The sequence below is a fragment of the Panthera leo genome, chromosome A2 (assembly GCF_018350215.1).
Source record: "Panthera leo isolate Ple1 chromosome A2, P.leo_Ple1_pat1.1, whole genome shotgun sequence".
Classification (NCBI taxonomy): domain Eukaryota; kingdom Metazoa; phylum Chordata; class Mammalia; order Carnivora; family Felidae; genus Panthera; species Panthera leo.
The window spans coordinates 26,559,966-26,581,390 of NC_056680.1; the positions used below are offsets into that span (position 1 = coordinate 26,559,966).

A 21,425-nucleotide genomic window follows, 5' to 3' on the forward strand; every position below is an offset into this window, starting at 1 on the left:
GAATAGTGATCTGAGGAAATTACCCCAAATGGAGAGATACAAGAAGAAACGATGAGATGGGAGGGGTGCAAATGAAGTAAAAGGTATCTAAGGTGCTTGCTTTGTAAGGGGATGGGCTAGTGACTTTCAACATTGTTAAGGTCAATATACAGGTTACAAATTTATAAATGTAAAGGTTATAATCCCCAAAAGAATACAAATGGAACCTACAACTTCCAAACTAGCTAAGGTTAAACAAGTACTACATACAAAAACTTGATTTGGATCTAAATGTATAGCCTTAAATTACTTATTAAAAAAGTGAGATTAAGCTTAATAAGTTAAACATTCAACTCAAGAAATCAGGAAAATAATATATTCACAAAGTAGAAAGAAGGTAAAAATTAAGAGAATAACTAAAATAGAACCTTTAGAGTATCAACTAAAGCAAAAATAGGATTCTTTGAAGAGACTAATAGAAAACTTCTGGAAAAATTGGTTAAGAAAAGTACATATTAGAAATAAAAATATAATATTAACATTGTACAGATATGGTAGAGAAAAAACTACATATATATTCCTCTATATCTCTCTCTATAAAAAACTCATACAACTTTTATAGCCCTCTTATATTAAATTTAAAACAAAGTGACACTTTTCTAGAATGGAAATCTTAAAATTGACTCAAGAAAAAAATAGGAAAGCTAAAAATACCTATAACCATTGAACAACTTGTACTGAAGTTCAAAAATCCATACACCAAAAAGCACCAGGTCCAGATATTTTAAAGACAATTTCTAATCAAACATTTAAAGAACTCAATACATACTGAGATGAGAAAAAAGAGTAAAAGCTCCCCAACTTAATTTATCAAATTTGACCTTATATAAGAATGGAAACAAAAGAATTATAAATTAGTCTAATTAATGGACATATATTTAGAATTCCTAAAAAAATAGAAAATGTATAGCAACGTATAGCAATATCTAGCAACGTATAGAACGTCTAAGATGATCAACAGGGGTTATCTCAAGAATGGAAAAATATTTCCACATGAGAATATCTGTGATGAAATCCATGACATTATCAGATTAAGATGAAAAACATGATCAATTCGACAGAGAGAGAAAAAACAGCATTCAATAAAATTCAATACTCATTACTGATAACAAGCCTTAGCAAACTAGGAAAATAAACACATTAATCTGTGATTGAGTTTTATTTTAAAGCTTGTATCAGTCAGGATGGGTTAGGTTATAATAATAAATAACCCTTAAATCTCAGAAGCTTAATGTAAAAGCAAAAGATCATATTTTGTTCACGCAAGTCCCATGGAATACCAAGATGTTCCATTTAACTCTAGTAACTCAAGTACCTAGGATGCTATGTTCTTCCCTAACCACCAGGGCACTGAGATGGGAACATGGTGACTGGCACACTAATTTCTTTTCTTTTTAAATTTTTTTTAGTGTTTATTTTTGAGAGAGACAGCGCACAAGCGGGCATGGGCAGAGAGACAGAGGGAGACACAGAATCTGAAGCAGGTTCCAGGCTCTGACCTGTCAGCACAGAGCCCAATGCGGGGCTTGAACTCATGAACTGTGAGATCATGAGCTGAGCTGAAGTCAGACGCTTAACCGACTGAGCCACCCAGGCACTCCTGGCACACTAATTCCTAAAGCTTCTTCCTAAAGTGACCATGTCACTTCTGTTCATCTTTACTGGTAAAACAAGTCATAGGTCCAACCTAATAAAAGGGTAAGGGTGAGAAAGTGAAATTCTACCATATATCCGGAAGGAAAACCATAATATTCGGAAACAATCCCAATGACTATCTGGGTTATATATTTGAAATATACATAAATATTTGCTCTTCATCCTTGATTCCTGACACAGAGCTCCTAAAACCCTTGGAACTTCCTGACAGAAGTGATAGATTTTTTTTTTTTTTAATCCCATAACACACTTTCAACCTTACCTTAGTCTATGCTAATAAGGTGGCTCTTGGTGGGTCCCTAGATACTCCAAAATAGGGGTTGGTTGCCAGAGAAACCAATCATGTGATTAAAAGGTTGAAATGTTCAACCACCAACAGCCAACGATTAATCAAATGTGCCTACTTAATTAGGAACTCTCATGTAACCCCTAAATAGTGGGGTTAAGAGATCACGGTTGGTAAAGACATCAAGGTGCTGGGAGGGTATGGGCTCTGGAAGCTCAGCACCCCTTTATCCGATACCTTGACATATGCAGCTCTCCTTGGTGGTTCCTGAGTTGTATGTTTCACAATAAAACAGTTGTAGTAACTCTAACGCTTTCTGTCATGAGTTCTGAGTCATTTTAGCAATTATTGAACTTGAGTGTTAAGGAAACCTCCGGGGGTGGGGAGGTGTCTCTGACTATTGGTCAGAATTATGAGTAGCCAGGGTGCTCTATTGCAATGAGTGTCCGAAGTGTGGGAGGTCTCAAGGGACTGAGCCTTTAACCCGTGGGGTCTAACACTAACTGGGAGCTTGTGTCAGAACTGAATTTAACCACTGAGCACCCAGCGGTGTTGGAAGAATCTGAGGCTGTCACATACAGCCCACCACACCCCCCCCACAAAAAACCCCACAAATTAAAAGCATGGCAGATGATTATTATATATACCAGAGTTGAGAACTATTGCATTCAATTATTAACTATTGTATTTCTGTACTTTCATTTGATCCTGAAAGGAAAATATCATTGTACAATATTTACTTTTCAGTTTCCTTTCCTTTCTTTCTCTAAATGGTTATTTATCATTTAAAAAACACTTGCTGGGGTGCCTGGGTAGCTTAGTCAGTTAAGCCATCCAACTTTGGCTCAGGTGGGGATCTTGCAGTTCATGAGTTCAAGTCCTGCATCCCCCATTGGGCTCTGTGCTGACAGCTCAGAGCCTGGAGCCTGCTTCAGATTCTGTGTCTCCCTCTCTTTCTGCCCCTCCCTAGCTTGTGCTCTCTCAAAAAATAAACATTAAAAAAAATAAAAATAAAACATTTCCCATTTTTGTAAGATATTATTATTCTGCAAATGGAAGCCTGAAGAAAAAACAATAATTTGCCAAGAACATCAATGCCCATGGTTCCAAATGTTATTTTGACATCTTCTGCCAGAAGCTGTCGTAAACTTTTCAGACAGAAGACATTCCTAAAATATTTACATTCTGTGCTTTTTTTTAAAAACCATTTTTTCCAACTTAGATACCAGGAGATGACATTAATACATCACATTTTAAAAAGACTCAATATAAAATTAGCAATAAACTGCACAAGTAAAGGAAAATCATAGATGAAAGGTCAGTGAACATTTTAAAGTCTTTCATCACTCAAATCAATAAAAAATTGAAATTTGTATCATGTTTATTTATTTTTTTATTATGAAATTTATGGTCAAATTGGTTTCCATACAACACATTTTTTCCTTTTATAGATTTACTGTTACTAAAATTGAGACTAGTTAAAAAAATCTAGCTGATGATGTAGAAGACACACAGAATCCAGGTCACTCAATCGTAATTGGCTCTAGATCTGCAATACTAACAGTAGCACATCTTATGAAAAGAAGGCAAGTATATAGAATTAAGACAGCAAGGAAGCCAAAGCACTGAGTAAGAACATGCTGTTTTTAGAATTTTTGCTAATGATGATTACATTTTAAATTCTTCCTAGAGTTTCACTAGATACAGCATTACTCATATCCTGTCTTTAAGAGGTATTCAGTATTACTGAAGTATGGAAAGAGGACACTGTAAGTAGTTCATGACCAAAGTTTTCAAGATTCATTAATGAATTTTTCTAGACATTTCTCACTCAAGGAAGATAAAATTTTGTAACAGAAATCTGTTACATGACAAATCTTTAAATATTAACTTAAAAACAAAAAAGCAATGTTTGACTTGCACACTACTTTCAATAAAATTAGCCAGAACTTAGTTTTCACTTCACAAGAAGATGATCACTTTTCAACAATGGAAGTAAATTCATTTCCATAATTTACATGAAATTTTCAAATAGCAGTAGGATTTTGGAGCCAAGAAAAAATTTAATTAATGCTTACCATATATGGCTTCATTGGGGTAAGGATAAGAAATGAACAATTCATTGATTCATTTTTAGCAAAGCACAGGGAAAGGCATGAGATATAGCAGAAATGGAAAGAATTACGACCTCTGAGAAAGGTGTTCGTCAGGAGTTTCAAAACTAGCTAATCATGTGGATAATGTATAAAAAATTACAGTAAATGAAAGTAATTTGTATCGAGAAAAACTCTCAGTGGAATTAAATGCCTGAGAGGTGCCTGCAGTGAGCTGATGGATAGCATGTAATAAAGTCAGGAGCAAATGAAATGCATTTTGTGCTCTGACAATGCCTTGGGAACTCTGAACTGCAGCCCTAATCAACCCTCAGAGAGGTCCTGGGAGGATTTGGTAGCTGATGAAGAAATTAGCAACTCCAAAGAGGCAGAAAGACTGACACAGTAAATCAAAGCAGAAATGACCGTTTTTCGCGGGCAGTCATTTCTGTATTCTTCCACTACAGGTTATAAATAGCTGGAGAAAAGACATAGTATCTACCACTACCGATGAGCTCATTGCAATGTCCGGTCCTAGGTACTGCACATCAGCTTCCCAGCTGCCAGAATGCTCTTCCCAGCCCTCCACAGGGCTTGCCCATTACTGTCCTTTGGGTCTCTATTCAAATATTACTTCCTGAGGGGTGCTTATCCTGACCACTTTTCCTAAAGCAGACCTTTTTGTGTGCCTTCTCATTATTCTGTATTTACACCATAAACATCTACTTTTTTATTTTATTTTTGAAAACACGGTTTTCTTTCCTGCCTCTAATGTAATATAAACTTCAGGAGGGCAGGGATTTTATCTGCCTTGATCACTGAAAATATTCTCAGCACCTCGAATCACTCTTGACACATAGTGGGCACTAATACATATTAAATAAATGAATAGCAAAAACACTAAAAATATGTTTTCTAGATACACAATCACAAGTGAATGAATGAATAAAGTCTCTTTGCAAAGGAAGGCATTTATAATATTTTCTATACCTTTTGGTCTATACTGTATAAAGTCTGATTGTGTCCTACATCCTCAACAATTTATAGACATTCCCTAAGAAACAAATACTCATCAGTTCCCCCAGAAGAAATAGCAACAGTTACTTTACAAAAGCTAAGAGCTTGCTGCTGTTGGCAGCAGCATATAACTAATGCAGAAATATTAATGATATTTCATTATGGATAGCATCTGCTTTAGGCTGCACAGCACCAAGCATGCCAACTTAAATGTTGTGGAGGCTGAGTAAAATAGTTCCAGCTAAGGAAGTGACAATGACATCTTCGTGACTAAGAAAACAGATATACCCATCTCCAGCCAGACTTCTTCAGCAGTGACCTCTGATAGAAGCTCAGTGACAAACTGCTTACTTCCTAGGAACCCCAGGATGTCCTCTAAGGGCTGAATATGAAAAGGCAAGTTCAATAAATATTCACTGAATATTAAATATTCTTTAATGTTTAATTTTTTTTAATGTTTATCTATTTTGAGAAGGAGAGAGACAGAGTACAAGCAGGGGAGGAGTGGAGAGAGAGGGAGACGCACAACTGGAAGCAGGCTACAGACTCTGAGCTGTCAGCACAGAGCCCTACACGAGACTCGAGCCCATGAACTGCAAGATCATGACTGGAGCCAAAGTCAGACGCATAATCGACCGAGCCACCCAGGCACCCCAAATGCTTAAATCATTCATTCATTTTTAAAAAAAATTTTTGTTTTAATGTTTATTCATTTTTGAGAGAGACAGAGTGTGAGTGAGGGAGGGAGAGAGAGAGGCAGACACAGAATCCAAAGCAGGCACTGGGCTCTGAGCTGTCAGCACAGAGCCTGATGCGGGGCTCGAACCCACAAAGTGTGAGATCATGACCTGAGCCGAAGTCGGGCGCTTAACCGACTGAGCCATCCAGGTGCCCCTCATTCATTCATTTTAAATGAATAAATTACACTCTCCCAGAATAATATCCTTGGCTTAGATTACTTACTTTCATAAAAGTAAATTAGGTTTCAACACAATTATTCTAGACAAGTTGGCAAAATATAGAAATTTCAAGTAGGTTCAAAATTCAGCTTGGTTGACTTAGTAACATCACTGCTGCTAAACAGTAACATCACTGTTGCTTAGTAAGCAAACTAAGTTATCGAGTTTTAAAGGAAGTCACATAATGCTTGTTGCAACCCTGTGAAATGGGTTAGCAGGGCTATCTCCGTTTCACCAATAAGGAACCTGAGGCACAGAGAAGTTAAATGATGTGCCTGGAGTCTCATGCCCAGCAAACGGCAAAGCCAGGATTCAGACTCAGACAGTCTGGTTCTGGATGTGTGCTGTTAATCACTAATCTAACCAGTGTTATTCCCAGGTGCTTGCCTGCAAGCATATTGTTACCAGTCCATGACCAGTGAAGTACCGAAACTGAGAGTAAGTATTCAGAAACTTACATAGCAATCTGACACTGTTATGACACCCCAGTATGTGATCACTGGACTCCTCTTGTTGGACAGGGTACAGACCAGGTTAGGAGTTGTCAAAGGCATGTGAATGGCATGTGGCCCTAACTATGCACCAGTAATATGTTGGTATTAGATGAACAGGAAATTCAACAACAACAACAACAACAATGAAACACCTCTACTTTAAATAGTTTGAGAAGCCCTCTTCAATGCTGACCTCATTTGAATTCTCAGATTATCCCATCTCAGATGGAAAAGAATACTGGGGATATCACTTTTTGCCTGCCTCCATCAGACAACAAAGAACGATTCACTCAAATTTGCATTTACAAATTTAGTATGTATTTTAAAGACGACATTATATAAAAGCATTTCAATCTGAAATATATGAATAATCTGTGCCCTTTACTGTAAGAAAATATAATGCTTAGTCATTTAAGGTATATAAGAAAATACCTACAAAAACACCCATCTAGAACTTTAAGCTTTCAGTTCTACTCTCAAAAAGAAAGCCTTCATAAAATGCTAAATACAATAAAAAATACTTAACTTACAATTTTTTTTAATGAGACACACACCACTTACCCTACAAAATCAGTTTTTCAGAATCTAATTCCTTTTTTCAGATTTAAGATAATTTGGAAAGTGATTTAAATCAGATCAGAGACCATAAGGAATGAAACTTAAGGCAGTAATTTTCCATTTGATTGAGGAAATCAAAATATGTCTAAAATAATACAGTGATATTGAATATATCTACCTTCATGGAGGAAAAAATGATACATTGATACATAGTGATTATCAACATAAATGACACATATACCTTAAAAGACTTTTTTCCCTTTTAATGGAACTCTTCCTAAAATGCCGTAAAACTTCTTTGTAAAAGTGCATTCTAGACATGATTTGGAAAACTTTTGCTAAGGCTTTTAAGCTCTGAAACAGAGACCCAATATGTTGTGATTAACTGAGATATGGTAAACTGTTTCCTCTCAATTCTGGCCTTAGAATACTGCTAGGCTCCCAAATATCTTGTCCAGGGTACCCTCCTGGTGAATTTTTTTTTATGTTTATTTTTTATTTTTGAGGGAGAGAGAGCACAAGCGGGGCAGGTGCAGAGACAGAGGGGGACAGAGGATCCAGAGTGAGCTCTGCGCTGACAGCAGAGAGCCTGATGCGGGGATCAAACTCAGGAACCGAACCGTGAGATCGTGACCTTGAGCCAAAGTTGGATGCTCAATCTACTGAGCCGCCCAGGTGCCCAGCAAATTTCTAAGGGGACACTTGCACTTGCCTCCACCATTTTTTCCTACGTTTTCATTTTCAAAATCTGTCTTCCTAGGTAACTACAGAGAGAAAAGAACTATAGCGAAGAAATGCACACACAGACACACGCCACCCTCACACTGGCTTTGAGTCTCTGAGCTTACTTTACACACAATTCCAAATCAGTGGAATCTGCCTTTTCTTAAAGCATGCAGAGCTCTCCCGGGTCACAGGCCTTATTCTGCCTGCTTCTGAGATTCATTACAGATGGCTGAGGCTGGGAGCTAGATGGCTGGAGAAGTGGGGCATTACTTGATCTTCTATCATTCTGATAAGAATTCTATGAGGCAGAGAGAAGGCATATGCCATTATCCTCATTTTTTTTTAAATGGAGAAACTGCAACATACAAAGAAAGTTAAGTAACTTGCCCAAGGCACCAAGCAAATTAGTGTCAGAGAATTCAGCTCTTTAAAACCCCTGCTCTTCTCATCAGATAACAATACTGCCTTTCCTCTCCTCCAGTACTTCTCACACATATTTTATTCAAGTTCGATATATATCTAAATTGTACTTTGTGTATATGCACTTCCAGACACCTCAACCAAATCATCAAATTGTAATTTCCTATTATGTTTTCTTTGAAATGTAAGCTTTTGAAATGATACCCATAAATCTTTCAAACATGAAATTAGTAGGAAGAGGAGAGAAAGGATGATTGGAAGCAAAAAATAAGAACAGTTTCGATGACTTTGCTTGGGTAAAGAACCGAAAGATTAAAAAAAAAAAAAAAGACGAAAAAAAAAAAAAGCCCGGGGTGGGGAAGAAGGTTCTTTTTGATGGAGTGGTTTGCCTCTTTGCCTCTTTCTGCAGTAGGTGGAGCTATGGTACTATTCTTTAGGGTTACAGGAAGACTATCAGTGAAAAATAATCCAATTCGTTCCTAGGATAGCCATTTTCTTTTGCATTTTCAAATAGTACTTTTCTGTTTTTGAACATTTTTCCTCCATGCCCTGAGACTTCAGGCTGCTCTGCCTACATCCCTCTCTTTTCTGGAATGACAGAGAGTTACCATCTTCACTGCATATCCTTATGATGTCGTTTTTAAAAGGAGGATATTGGGAGATAGGGTTGCACAAAGCAGCCTGCTTCCCGCCCCTCCTCTCCCTCCCCCCCCCCCCCCCCCCCCCCCCCCCCCCCCCCCCCCCGTTCCATCACTCAAAAGGTTTCCTCTATAATCTATCAAATCTATTTTTTAGCTCAGAAACAGAATGCTCCTGCAGCTGAAAATCTGCCAGAACCACCACTGGCACATGTCTTAAATTTTCACATATAACCCCTCATAAAAATACACTACTTATAAAAATTAAAAAGAGAATAAAACAGATCTAATTAAAAAATAAGGAATTAAAATCTAAAACTAGACTAAGTTTTAGCCCAGCAAGAAAATAATTCATCCTTAAGAAAGTATATAGGAATCAACAAAGTACCAAAAAAGTGGCCTTTAGGGGCCATGTGTCTGATACTACTATGATGGTTAATTTTATGGATCAACTTGACTGGGGCACAGGATGCCCAGATATCTGGTTAAACATTATTCTGGGTGTGTCTGTGAGGGTGTTTTTGGATGAGATGAACATTTGAATTGGCAGACAGAGTAAAGCTGAGAGCCCTCCCCAGTGTGGGTGGTCTCATGAAATTTATTGGAGGCCTGAGTTGAAGAAAGTGCAGAGGAAGGGAGAATTCATTCTCTCTGCCTGACTGATTTAGAGCTGGGACACTCCTCGTCTTCTGCCTTTGGACTTGGACTTTGGACTTGACTTTGGACTTTGGACTCTGGACTTGGACTTGAAGTTAGATGAGGACTGGAGCTTACTCTGTGTCCTGGCTCTCAGGCCTTTGAATTCAGATTGGAACTTTACCATGGGCTCTCCTGGGTCTCCAGCTTGACAACTGCAGATCATGGGACTTCTCAGCCTCCATAACTATATGAGCTAATTCCTTTTTTTTTTTTTTTTTCTTCTGAGAGAGAGAGAGAGAGAGGCACAAGTGAGCAAGGGGCAGAGAGGGGACAGGGAGAACCCCAGGAGGGGCAGAGAGGGAGAGAAAGATAGAGAAGTGGGGCTCACCCAAAGTGGGGCTCATGCTCACCCAATGTGGGACTCGAACTCATGAACTGTGAGATCATGATCTGAGCCAAAGTCAGATGCTTAGTGACTAAGCCACCCAGGTGCCTGCTAACTCCTTATAATAAATCTCTTCATATATATAACATATACATAATACAAATATACCTATCCATCTCTCTATATAAATTGATTTTGATTCTCTGGAGAACCTAGACTAATACGGTTATGAATTTCATGTTAAGTTGAAATAGTGTTGACATAATATTAATTCCTTTCTAGGTAACAACACCATACTTGTTTTTTCTGGTAAACAAGAGGCACAGTTTCTAAACTTATTTACATAAATAAATCTCACCTGTAAAAACTCTGCTCGTGTTTTTACACTTGACTCTGTGAATAAATGCTACAATGATGACAAAGGAAAAGGAAGGTGTCTCTATGTCTTCCCGCTCTCTGAAAAAGCAAGTTCTAGTCTTCACATGATGACCTACATGTCTATCTTTATCCTCTCACTACTAGAAAAATACAACTTTTACCAAAAACAATGGCTGCTATTTTTCTGTAACTCTGAAGATATTGAGACTATAAATAGGTATAAGGGAGCGTCAAATCTACAAAATTCACTGAGTAGGAAATTTATTTACTTACCTTAGGAAGTAGGTAAATAGAGAAGTAAATAGAGAGTCTTTTTACAGGTTCGGGGAAATAATTAAACAAAGTTACCGAATGCCTACCACATCCTTGGCCAGGGAAACCAGAGGTGTGGTCTGTGGGCCATTTGGTACTGTCTACATGGAAGACACACAGCCAGAGCCAGAATACAAATTGGCTTTACCACCAAGCACACAATTTTTCCCTAATAAGAGTTACTCACAGAAGAAAGGAGGGTATTGATTTACACTGTGGCACTGTGGCACAAGTTCCTTACCTCACTGTGGATGGTCATTTTGAGTATCATTGTTCTAGGCAATTCTAGGTATTTTCATATATGTTATTTTGTTACTTATAATACCTAACACTTCTGGAATTCTTATTATGTGCCCAACACTTGCACTAACATTCAACCCTCACAATAACCCTGTGAAATGAGTACTATTATCCCCAACCTATGGGTGAGAAAACTGGTGCCCAAACTTTTTACAGACAGTAAATAGTAAGCTGGGATATAAATGGGGCAGTGTGGGCTCTAGAGCACACTCCTACCACTTCACGATACTGACGCTCTTTGAATCTGAATCCTCATTTCAGTTATGCAGACACAAACTGTCTCCATTTTAGAGCTGAGAGACAAAGCTCCTAGGCTGTGTGCTGCCCAAAGAAGGGCTGTACCTAGTTCATCCCTGCAGGTTCTCTCTGGCAGCCTCTAATGATGTCCCCACGCCTGTAGGCATTGTGCGGAAATGCAGAAGGGTCATGAAACATGGTGTCTACTCTCATGATGCTCATATCCTCATGGAGAAAATACGATCAGTAACTGAACCAAGTATGAGGTGGAAAGGCTTTCCTGCCCTGGGCTCAGAAGAGTGAATGTGAGGACCCACAAGTTCTTTTCAGGACATGTTCCACACCCTAAGCCTTGAAGGTGGACAGGTCTAACCTTGCAGAATTGCAAATGCCCACATTATTTGACAATCTGCCCACCAACGAGATACAGAAAGAGGGACAAATAGGTACCTTTCTCACTAACAATGTCTAGATGGACTTCCTGTGGGGTCTGGCTTCTGCCTTGGGGAAAGGTATGGGAGGCCCAGCAAGAAACTGGACAAATACAATCCTGCACAAAGTAAGGTCAGGGTGGTATATAAATTCAGCTCTTGAAATATATGATTGAGAGAATCCGGGCTCTCTGAGCAGATGTGACCCATCTAGCAGAAGTTCTAAGGGGCGCACTCATTCATCTAACAGAAGTTCTAAGCGGCACACTCAGTGGGTGTTCCACAGAATTGACCTTTATGTTGTTTGAGTAAAGGAACCAAGGACACTAACTCAAATTTGAAGGTCATTATAACGAGTCTTTGAACTTTGGCAGCTGTGTGTCTCTGGGTGGGCAGCTGTCTAAGGGCAAGTCCTTCAAGGTCACAGCAGAGTATGGGGGTGGTAGAGAATGCTAGCAGCAGTGAAACAGGATCATAAAGTTAGGGAGACTCTTCCCAATATGTGTCTACTGGAATAGTAGAAGGTTAGGAGCAAAGATTTTGAAGTCTGGTAGGCCTGGTTTAAATGCCCACTCTGTCTCTTTCAAACAGTGTGACTGTGAACAATTTACCTATCCTCTGTAAACCTCAGTTTATTCATTTGAAAAATGGGAATAATAATATCAATATTGAGATGTAAACTATAAGAACATGTAAGATGAGGGGCACCTGGTGGCTCAGTAGGTTAAGCATCAGACTCTTGATTTTGGCTTAGGTCATGATCTCACAGTTGTAAGATCAAGCCCCGTGTTGTGGAGCCTGCTTAAGATTCTCTCTCCCCCTTTCCTTCTGTGCCTCCCCTCCAACCCATGTGAGCATACTCTCTCTCTCCTTCTCCCTCTGTCTCTCTCTCCAAAAAAGATATATGTAAGATGCTTAGAGTAGAAACCTGGCACAAGAATTAACAAAAAAACAATGACATTTAATAAGTCCTTATTGTATGTCAGGCACCCTTCTAAGCTCTAACACCCATTTACTTATTCATACTCCACAATAGACCTATGAGGCAGCATGGTGCACTGCATTATTATGGACACATATCTCCTACTCTGTTCACTGTGAAAAAATACATCCCTACCCCGATGACTCTAGGGTCAGCCGTGTGATAGCCTTTGCCAATGGCTATCACAGATGTGACCCATCTAGCAGCAGTTTTAAGAGGCACCCAGAGGCTCCATCACAATACTGATGGTATCAGTAGAATAGAACTTGATGGCGGCATGACAGCCTGCACCCTGGAATGAAAAAGACAGGTAGAGTAGAGCTGCAGCACACCTGTAGCCTACATGTGCACTGAGCAAGAAATGAATGTGTGTTGTCACAGGCCATGGAGAATTGGGGATCATTCAGTACTTTTAATATCCTCATTTGCAGCTGATAAAATTGAGGCACAAAGTGGTTAATTCACACAAACTCACACAGCAGGTGCGCAGTCCAATTCTAAACCACCACTCACTGCCTCTGATCTGGTTACCATCACCATCACTGATGAGGACTCAGACACCAGGGGAGGTTTGTTAACAGCCAGACTTGGGAGGGAGAGCTTACTGATGGCTAAAGGTGGAGCACAAAGCAGACCAGAAGTGCTGGTGTGTGTCTCATGGAGAGAAGCAAGATCTGTATGTAGAAGAAGAGTGGACGCCAGTGTGAACACAGAATTTGGAAGAGGTGAACAAGATCAACGGAATGTATGCTTTATGTGGTGGAAAATTAGAACCATTGAAGTTTGGGGGACCAGAGAAAAAGCCACAGACTAATAGGCAGCCGAACAGTCTTAAAAAACATGAACGAGAGACTGAGTAAGGAGGCTACTCCAGGCTTGAGACAGGGACCTAGAATAAGGTGGGAGCATCAACAGTATCAACAGAGGGGACCAGACAGAAGATGGTTAGTGACTATTTGGAGGTACAAGAGTCACATTTCCACTTACAGTTCTTAAACAGGAAGAGGGAGGAAATGACAGATGGATTCTAAAGTACCAAGTCTGGGGGAATTGCATAATGATGGTACCCAAGCCTGGAAGGTATAGACCTTGCATATTTCTACAGACCCTTGGCCCTCTGATTTTTCTCACTGGATTGTTCCCAGGAAAGGACCACGCTGTGGCCAGTCACTAGAGCTAACTCAGAAGAGGTTTTAACAGGTCTTATCAGAGCTCTGGGTTTTGTACCTAATGGTATTTATTATTTGCAACACCAGAAAATCCAGTCTCTGTAATTTAATTTATAGAACTGTAATTTAATTTAAATTACACCTCTGAAATTTAATATAGAACTACCACGTCTGAATTTTCCTTCTTCGCCCTTTTTCACTGTATGCTACTTATTGCCGCACTGTTGTCCATTTGCAGGAGTTCCCTGCAATGACCGGGAAGGGGGTGTAGACAAAGCTACGGGGTGTAGATAAAGGCATGAGGAGAAGAAGAAATGTTTCAGCTTTGAAATGCCAATCAAGATTTTTAGCAGCCTAATTGGGAGTCAGAGAAACAGAGCCATGATAATGGTAAAGACACCGATGCTGGTGTTAATTTTTGCAGGAGAGGAAACAATGACCTGATGGTAAGATCTAGAAATAAGTCATTATCAAGGTAGACAGGGAGGGACCGTGATACCTGACAGATCTGAGAATGCTGATGGAGGAAACTGGAAACATATCAGGGCCTGTCAGTTCACGAGACAGCCAGGACTCAGGGAGAGTCCAGGAAGATGTGAGAGGTGTGTGGGGGGAGGTGCAGACCAACAGAAATGGAGACACAAGAACAGATGGCAAACTGGAGGGTGTGCTCTGAAGAACAGAGCAGAATGCTGTGTCCCTACAAAAAGGAAGGCCCATTTGGGGAGCTTCTGGAATAGAGCTCGTGGGACACCATCTGAGGTGGGGCTTAGGTGAATAACATACAGAAAATACCATGTTTTGAACTAAAACTGAGGGCACTGAGGAGATACTCAGCCAGGAAAGGATGTCACCCATGGAGAGAGGTAAACTGGATGATGTGAACCTGATGGGGAAAAATGGAGAAATCTGGACTTAAATTAGAGGATGAAAGGGAAGAATTCATCTATTAATTCTAAAAGGCTTAAACAATTAACTGTTACTGAAACTAGGATGCAGATTGGAATCAAATAAGAGAAAGAGTCATTTTTAAAAAAATGTTTATTTATTTATTTTGAGAGACAGGGGAGAAAGAGCATGCACACATGAGAGAGAGCAGGGGAGGGGCAGAGGGAGAGGGAGACAGAGAATCCTAAGCAGGCTCTGTTCTAACAGCAAATGGACGCAGGGCCTGACCCCTTGAACCGTGAGATCATGACCTGGGCCGGTATCAAGAGTCGGTCGCTTAACTGACCGTGCCACCCAGGTGCCCCAAAATAGTCAATTCAAAGGCCTGAAGCTTGCTGAATGGAAACACAAGAAAAGGAAGGAGAAGACCTAGAATCTAAATCAATGTTAAAATAACTAACACAGCACGGTAAGTTACACTTATCTCGACACTTTACATCTGAAGTCTCTTTGGTAGCACAGTAAAAACAGAGCCTTGTATACTGCCTCTCTGTGACAGTGTGGATCAACAAGAAGACACAATGCAAGAAAACAAAGGGGGTAGTAACCCTGATGATTGTGGGTTTGGCCTTTGAAGAAGAAAGTCTTCCTCAAATCTCTCAAAAGCAGAGAACCAGCCAGGCACCACCTCCAATGCAGGGTGGTCTTAGGGAGGAAGGGGGAGCTCCTGAGGTTACTATCTGATCTCATAGGAGTTAGAGGCTCCCCAAGCCCGCTGCCAAAGAGTGTAGCTGGAGGGAAAGGACAGAAAGGTGACCTGTGCTAAAGACAGGATTCTAAAACCGAGAACTCTCTAAATAGAAAGGTGAACTACTAAACAAGGCTATAACTTTTGGCATTTTAAAACACCCACAGGATACTGAAATGCCATGTGATTGGCCACTATCTTAACCATTGCCTAGGAGACAGAACAATGCAATTAAAAGCATATGGACTGTGAGAGCTTGAAATAACTGAGTTGGGGTCCCACTTCTTAGCCTGCTGAGACGCCTTGGGAAAGATAGTCTTAGAACCTCAGTTCCGTCATCTACAAAAGGCAACTAGTAATGGCCTTTTATTCCAGAGTATTTGAGATGATGCTACCAGGAGTACCTGTCATACTTATGTGCTAAATAAACATTAGCTCCCTTCCTAAGGGATATGTGGTCCAAACCCAGGGGTCACACCTCCAATTTCTAAAATCATTGGGAAAAATGAATGTTTCTTAACAATGTATTTTATATCCATGAGTAAATGGTGTTATGGGAGAAAAGCTAGTGTAAGTATTTTTAAATGGGAAATCATTCACTCAACAAATTTTGTTGAGCAACTAAAATGTGCTAGGCACTATATATGGTTAATTAAAATCTTATTCAAAAATTGAAAAAAAATCTACTTAATTTATGTATTAAGAACTATCATTGATGATGCTATAGTTTTGATTATAAGAAATACTGAAGTGTATCCTGGACACCTTAAGGGGAAAGAAAAACAATCCAAGCTACTGACAAATTAACACCATAGAGAGTACTGCTGAATTTTACATTCTATTATTCCTACTCTCAACCATAAGTCTGATATACTTGGGATGGTCTCTAGGTGTAGTGAGGGATGTCAGATCAATGTCCTTGGGCTTATCAATTGGGATTGGTTCTTTTTTTCTTCATCTTTCTCCCTTAGCCAAGTGGCTGATACTTAAAGTTTATATGAAAAGGAGAGTACTAGGAATCTTCTTTTAATAGGAACTAACATTTGTACAGCTTAAAAAGCACTTTCTTTTTATCATCAAACTTAATCCTCACATATTAAGTAGGCATTTTCTCCTTTTCCATATAAAAAAGCCGGAGCTCCTAGAAAATTAAATCACTTGCCCAAGGTCTTGGTTAATGGCAAAGCTGTAAGATATCCAGGATTCCTGACTGAAAATTCTGTGTTCTTTTCCTGTGGTTATATGATGAATCAAAAGACCTCTTTTGTAAGCATTTCAAGAGTTTGGAGGGGGTGGGAAATGCAGTGACTATCCATGCTAAAAATGCACTACAGAAGGGAGGTGGAAAAAAATGGAAAGGTTTTAGGAATTATGAAATGCTATATATAAGATTCTTGGTCATCTGAAGCAAGATACTCATTTTATGCATTATAATAACCTAGTTTCTTATTTCTCTCTGTTTTTCAAGACAACAGCTAGAATGAGTGGGTGTAGGGCAAGCAGATGTTACAGTTCTATGGAAATTCCGAATAGGAGAGAAGGGAATGAAGACTTGCTGCCCAGACCTATTAGCCAGAAACTTGTTGGTGTTTATGTGGAACTTACAGGTGTTATGTAACCTAATCTATTCAAGGCATTCAGACACAGAGTTAATACTTGGGAAGCTAGATGCATTTCAGAATAGTGAGCCATTGGCTGCTTTCACAGTACTATATTTATAGTACTATTCTTTACCTTTCTAAACCAAAAGTCACATATATGCCAAAGCAACACATATGTATCTCCATAAAAGATCCACATTAAAAATATCAGAGACACAGTGTTGGCAATGGTAATAAGTCTAGACACAGACAGATGAAACCTCATTTTGATGGGACAAGTCTGAAAACATCTGTTTCTATTTTCCAGACATGATATGAAAACGGAGCAGTCAATATATCTAAGTCGCAGACTATGCCTGATGATGGTAAAAACTGGTCAATCCTAATTTTGCCACTGTGGAACATTACAGGACAGGTGTGAAACTAACTTGAAGGAAGAAAGCAGAGGATCCTGTACTTCAAATATACAATAGGATGAAGATTTTTTGACTTCACTTGCATTGCCCCCAATTACTAATGGCTTTTTCAAAATTGGTTTTTGCTTAAACTAAATACAGGGGAAGTTCTCTTAACAGACCCACTGGACTGATATTTTTTTGTGAAAACATCTGTTGGAAAAGGCAGACTCATATGTAGTCTTTCAACCCCCTGTCAGCTGTGCAAGAATGGGCCTTTAGCCTGGAATACTTTCTTATCAAGAAATAAAGAAAGTCCTCACAGCCTGTGCTGGATGTATAACCTTGCGCGGGAATACCTTTCCTTGTTTCAGACTCAGTGTGTGCTCTTTGTTTTGCTTAAATGTGTGGCACCTGGCCATATGGCACCTGGCCAACTCCCCTAACTCTGTCTGTCCCCTTCAGCTGAAGGATAGGGTCCTTGAGCTATAGCACAGGAGGGGTGTGTCTAGGTCAACTGCCCCTGTGGGGTAGCTACCCAGACAAGCCCAGCCAACATCAGTCAACTCCAACCCACCCCCTAGATGCATGAGAAATAATACGTAATACTTTTCAGCCACTGAATCTTGGAGTGGTTTGTTATGCAAAAAAAGCTAACTGATGAGAAGTCATCTTATACATCACTGTGTTGTGTGGTAAACACCACACTCTATTGGGAGACTGTAACATACTTAACATGTACTATGTATGAAGTTTGCTCTCATATAATTTTAAAATTTTGCTCTTATGTGATTTTTATATAAATTAAATTTAGTATTTGTGTTCAGTCATTTTATATCACTTTACCCAGTATAGATGGACTCATCTGATATAAAATGCTGGTAACATCATGTTTATGTGCCTGCACTCTGTCCCCACGCAGGCAGTAACTGTCATAGATCTATCATTAGCTCTTATTGTCATAAAACTTTCAATATATTAATGTAAATGAATGTTTTCATAATCTGATTCTTTTTTTTAACGTTTATTTTTCAGAAAGAGAGAGAGAGAGAGAGAGAGAGACAGAGACAGAGAGGAGAGACAGAGAGAGAGGGAGACACAGAATCCAAAGCAGGCTCCAGGCTCTGAGTTGTCAGCACAGAGCCCATCGTGGGGCTTGAACTGAAGTTGGACGCTCAACTGACTGAGCCACCCAGGCACCCTTTTGTCATTTGATGCTTAATTTTCTTGTGGTCAACAGAGACTACACTATTTGTAAACTAATCAAATTTAATTGATTATTCTCATTTCTAGATTTGATGAAGCTTAAAAGACAATATGAACTAGTAAACCTTATTTGCAAAATACCCTAGGCATCCTGAAATAGTTAAAACAAATGTGGCTTTCAGTGAAAAGAACCTCTTGTTTTCCTTATAAAGCTGAAACTATTTCCTTCCACATGTAATGACTACAATAAGAATATACCTTTTGATAATCTGGGGATGTAGAGGAAAGGAAATGATACACAAGATACAGTGTTATTCGTCAATGAAAAGTATTTAAAACCAACGGCCAGTGGCCGTTCTTATTTGGAGCTGGGAAAAAGGAAGATGAAGAATTGGCTGTGGATGGGGATAAGCTTGTACCAGGTACATGTAGGCAGTGATGGATCAGAATGCTGATATGCATCCCCCACCCCCCTACAAAGCAAGACTCTGACTGTCTGCCAACATTTTCCCATAGGTCTTCACCAAGGGCTGGGGGCAGTATAGTAAATGTAGAGGGTGGAACTAGTGAGTGAAGGGAAATTCATCTAACACGCTCTGGGATTTCAGCTCCTGGAAGCTAGGGGTGACCAGGAGAGCTGAGGGAGAACTTTGCAAGGAATTCTTGGCCTTCACAGAGTCTACAAGGTAGCCTTCCTCTGTAGGCTTGGGTCAGGTAGCGGGGGGGCTGGGGGACATCTTCCAAGGCACAGAAAGCCAGGGGCAGGACTGAAAACAAAGAGCACTCTCTAGGGACCCAAAGACTTGGCATCTAGGCTATAAAGGAGAGGGAGATCTCTTACAGCTTGGAAAGCCATGTGTCTATAAATCTCTTAAATCTTGCCAGTGGTCAGAGCTCAATCTCTGTTGAAGGGAAAAGATCTAATCTTGCTCTCAAAAGATTAGTAACAAACTGAATCACACAGAAGCTTTCAAGCTTTAAAGCCCTGCCCCAGCCCGACCATGGACTGACTCAGCCCTTGCCTCCTCCACTGGCCTAAGAGGAAAGGGTATGTTCTTTTTGGAGATGAATGTTATTTACTTCAGAATTTACTGTGCTTTGCATGCAATGTGTGGTATGTAATTCAAAAATTAAAAACACACAGAGAAGCAAGAAAGTCATCGTTCAATAAAAGCAGATGCACAGATGACTCAGACAGATGATTATTTGTTACAAAACTGATGAATACTCTAATACTGGCAGCATTTCCTTCACAGAGATACATTAACAAACAGGTACATAATCCTAGCACCCAAAGAGAGGTGCAGAAAGTCTTTTTTTTTAATTTTTTTGTTCTAAAGACATAAAAAAATTCTTAGGATTTACTCCATTCCAGATCCTGACTTAGATACTGAAGCGGCACAACAACGTATAGTCTCTTCCTGGAACTTACATACAGTCTCCTGGGAAAGACAGACCTTAAGTAAACGTAAACCAAACTAATAAATGCAATAATATAAGCATAAAAAGAATGGTATGGAAGGCACGGGAGATGAAAGGAGAAGAGTCCGGAAAGCTTCAAAGCGAAAGACGTTTGAAGTCAAGTTTTTTAGGATGAGTGGGATTTCACAGATGGAGACAAGAGACAGGGCACCCAAGAGGAAGGATAAGGAAGGATGTGAAAGAATGGTAAGTATGGTATAGTTTCGGGAGCCCACCAGCAGTCCAGTGGTTTTAAACAGCACAGGGATGAGGGAATATGTTGGGAGGAAGGAGATGTGATTGGGCAAGACAGTTGGAGCCAGAATGGAAAAGCCTTTAGTAGCACAACAAAGACTACGGAGAGCTTTTAAGCAGGGAAATAATAAAATCAGATTTACATTTGTGACAAATATTTCTAGGACTTGTGACACTACATTATTATTGTTTATAAATAAGCCTCTGCCTATGAGCACTTGAAGGGTAAGAAAAGATGATAGGAATTGATCAAAGATGAAACAAAATAAGATTTGAGAGAGGACATTAAGAAAATTCCCTGAGCTTTATGCTGAAATTGTGATCTTTATTACTAAAATGATTACACAATACCATTTTTACATTTATCAATCATGAAATTTATTAGTAGGGCAATCCTGGTTCAATTTGTTTTCATACAGGGACATAAGTTAAAGCTTAGTTTTAAAATTTCAAAGTAGACTATATTTTAAAAGACACAAGTATCATTTCAGGAAGAGTTAGTTAATTCAGAAAGAGAAGTATATCACTTAGGGATGTGTTAGGCTACAGATATTGCAGAAAAACAGTGGCTTAACCAAAAATGAGGTTTATTTATTCACTCAAATCTAACGACTGGCAGTTCAGGACAGGGTAGTGGCTCAATAATGCCATCAGGGACCCAGCTTTTTTCTGCACTTTCCCCTGTGCCATCCTCACACACAGCTTTTGCATTCATACTCTCAAGAAGGCTGTTGACTTCCATGCATTGTATTCACACTTGGAGCAGAAAACAAGGCAAGAGCAAAGTGCCAGAGGACACAGGGCTAAAGGAACAAGTTAGTGCAGTTATGCTAAGTGAAATAAGTCATACAGAGAAAGACCGATACCGTATGTTTTCACTCCTATGTGGATCCTGAGAAACTTAACAGAAGACCATGGGGGAGGGGAAGGAAAAAAAAAAAAAGGTTAGAGAGGGAGGGAGCCAAAACATAAGAGACTCTTAAAAACTGAGAACAGGGGCGCCTGGGTGGCTCAGTTGGTTAAGCGTCCGACTTCAGCTCAGGTCACGATCTCGCGGTCCGTGAGTTCGAGCCCCGCGTCGGGCTCTGGGCTGATGGCTCAGAGCCTGGAGCCTGTTTCCGATTCTGTGTCTCCCTCTCTCTCTGCCCCTCC

At 39.7% G+C, this 21,425-nt stretch overlaps 1 protein-coding gene across 31 annotated transcripts in view; it reads right to left on the bottom strand.

Annotated features, from left to right (window-relative positions):
* Nucleotides 1-21,425, bottom strand: part of CFAP20DC (CFAP20 domain containing) — a 238,260-nt gene that overhangs the window by 183,630 nt on the left and 33,205 nt on the right. The window contains exon 1 of one of the 31 annotated variants that reach the window (XM_042929839.1): nucleotides 5,380-5,395. The exons of the other annotated variants lie outside the window; for them this stretch is intronic. The gene's annotated coding sequence lies outside the window, so the exon portion shown is untranslated. Of the gene's footprint in view, nucleotides 1-5,379; nucleotides 5,396-21,425 lie in introns of those variants that run through there. 31 annotated transcript variants of the gene reach the window in all.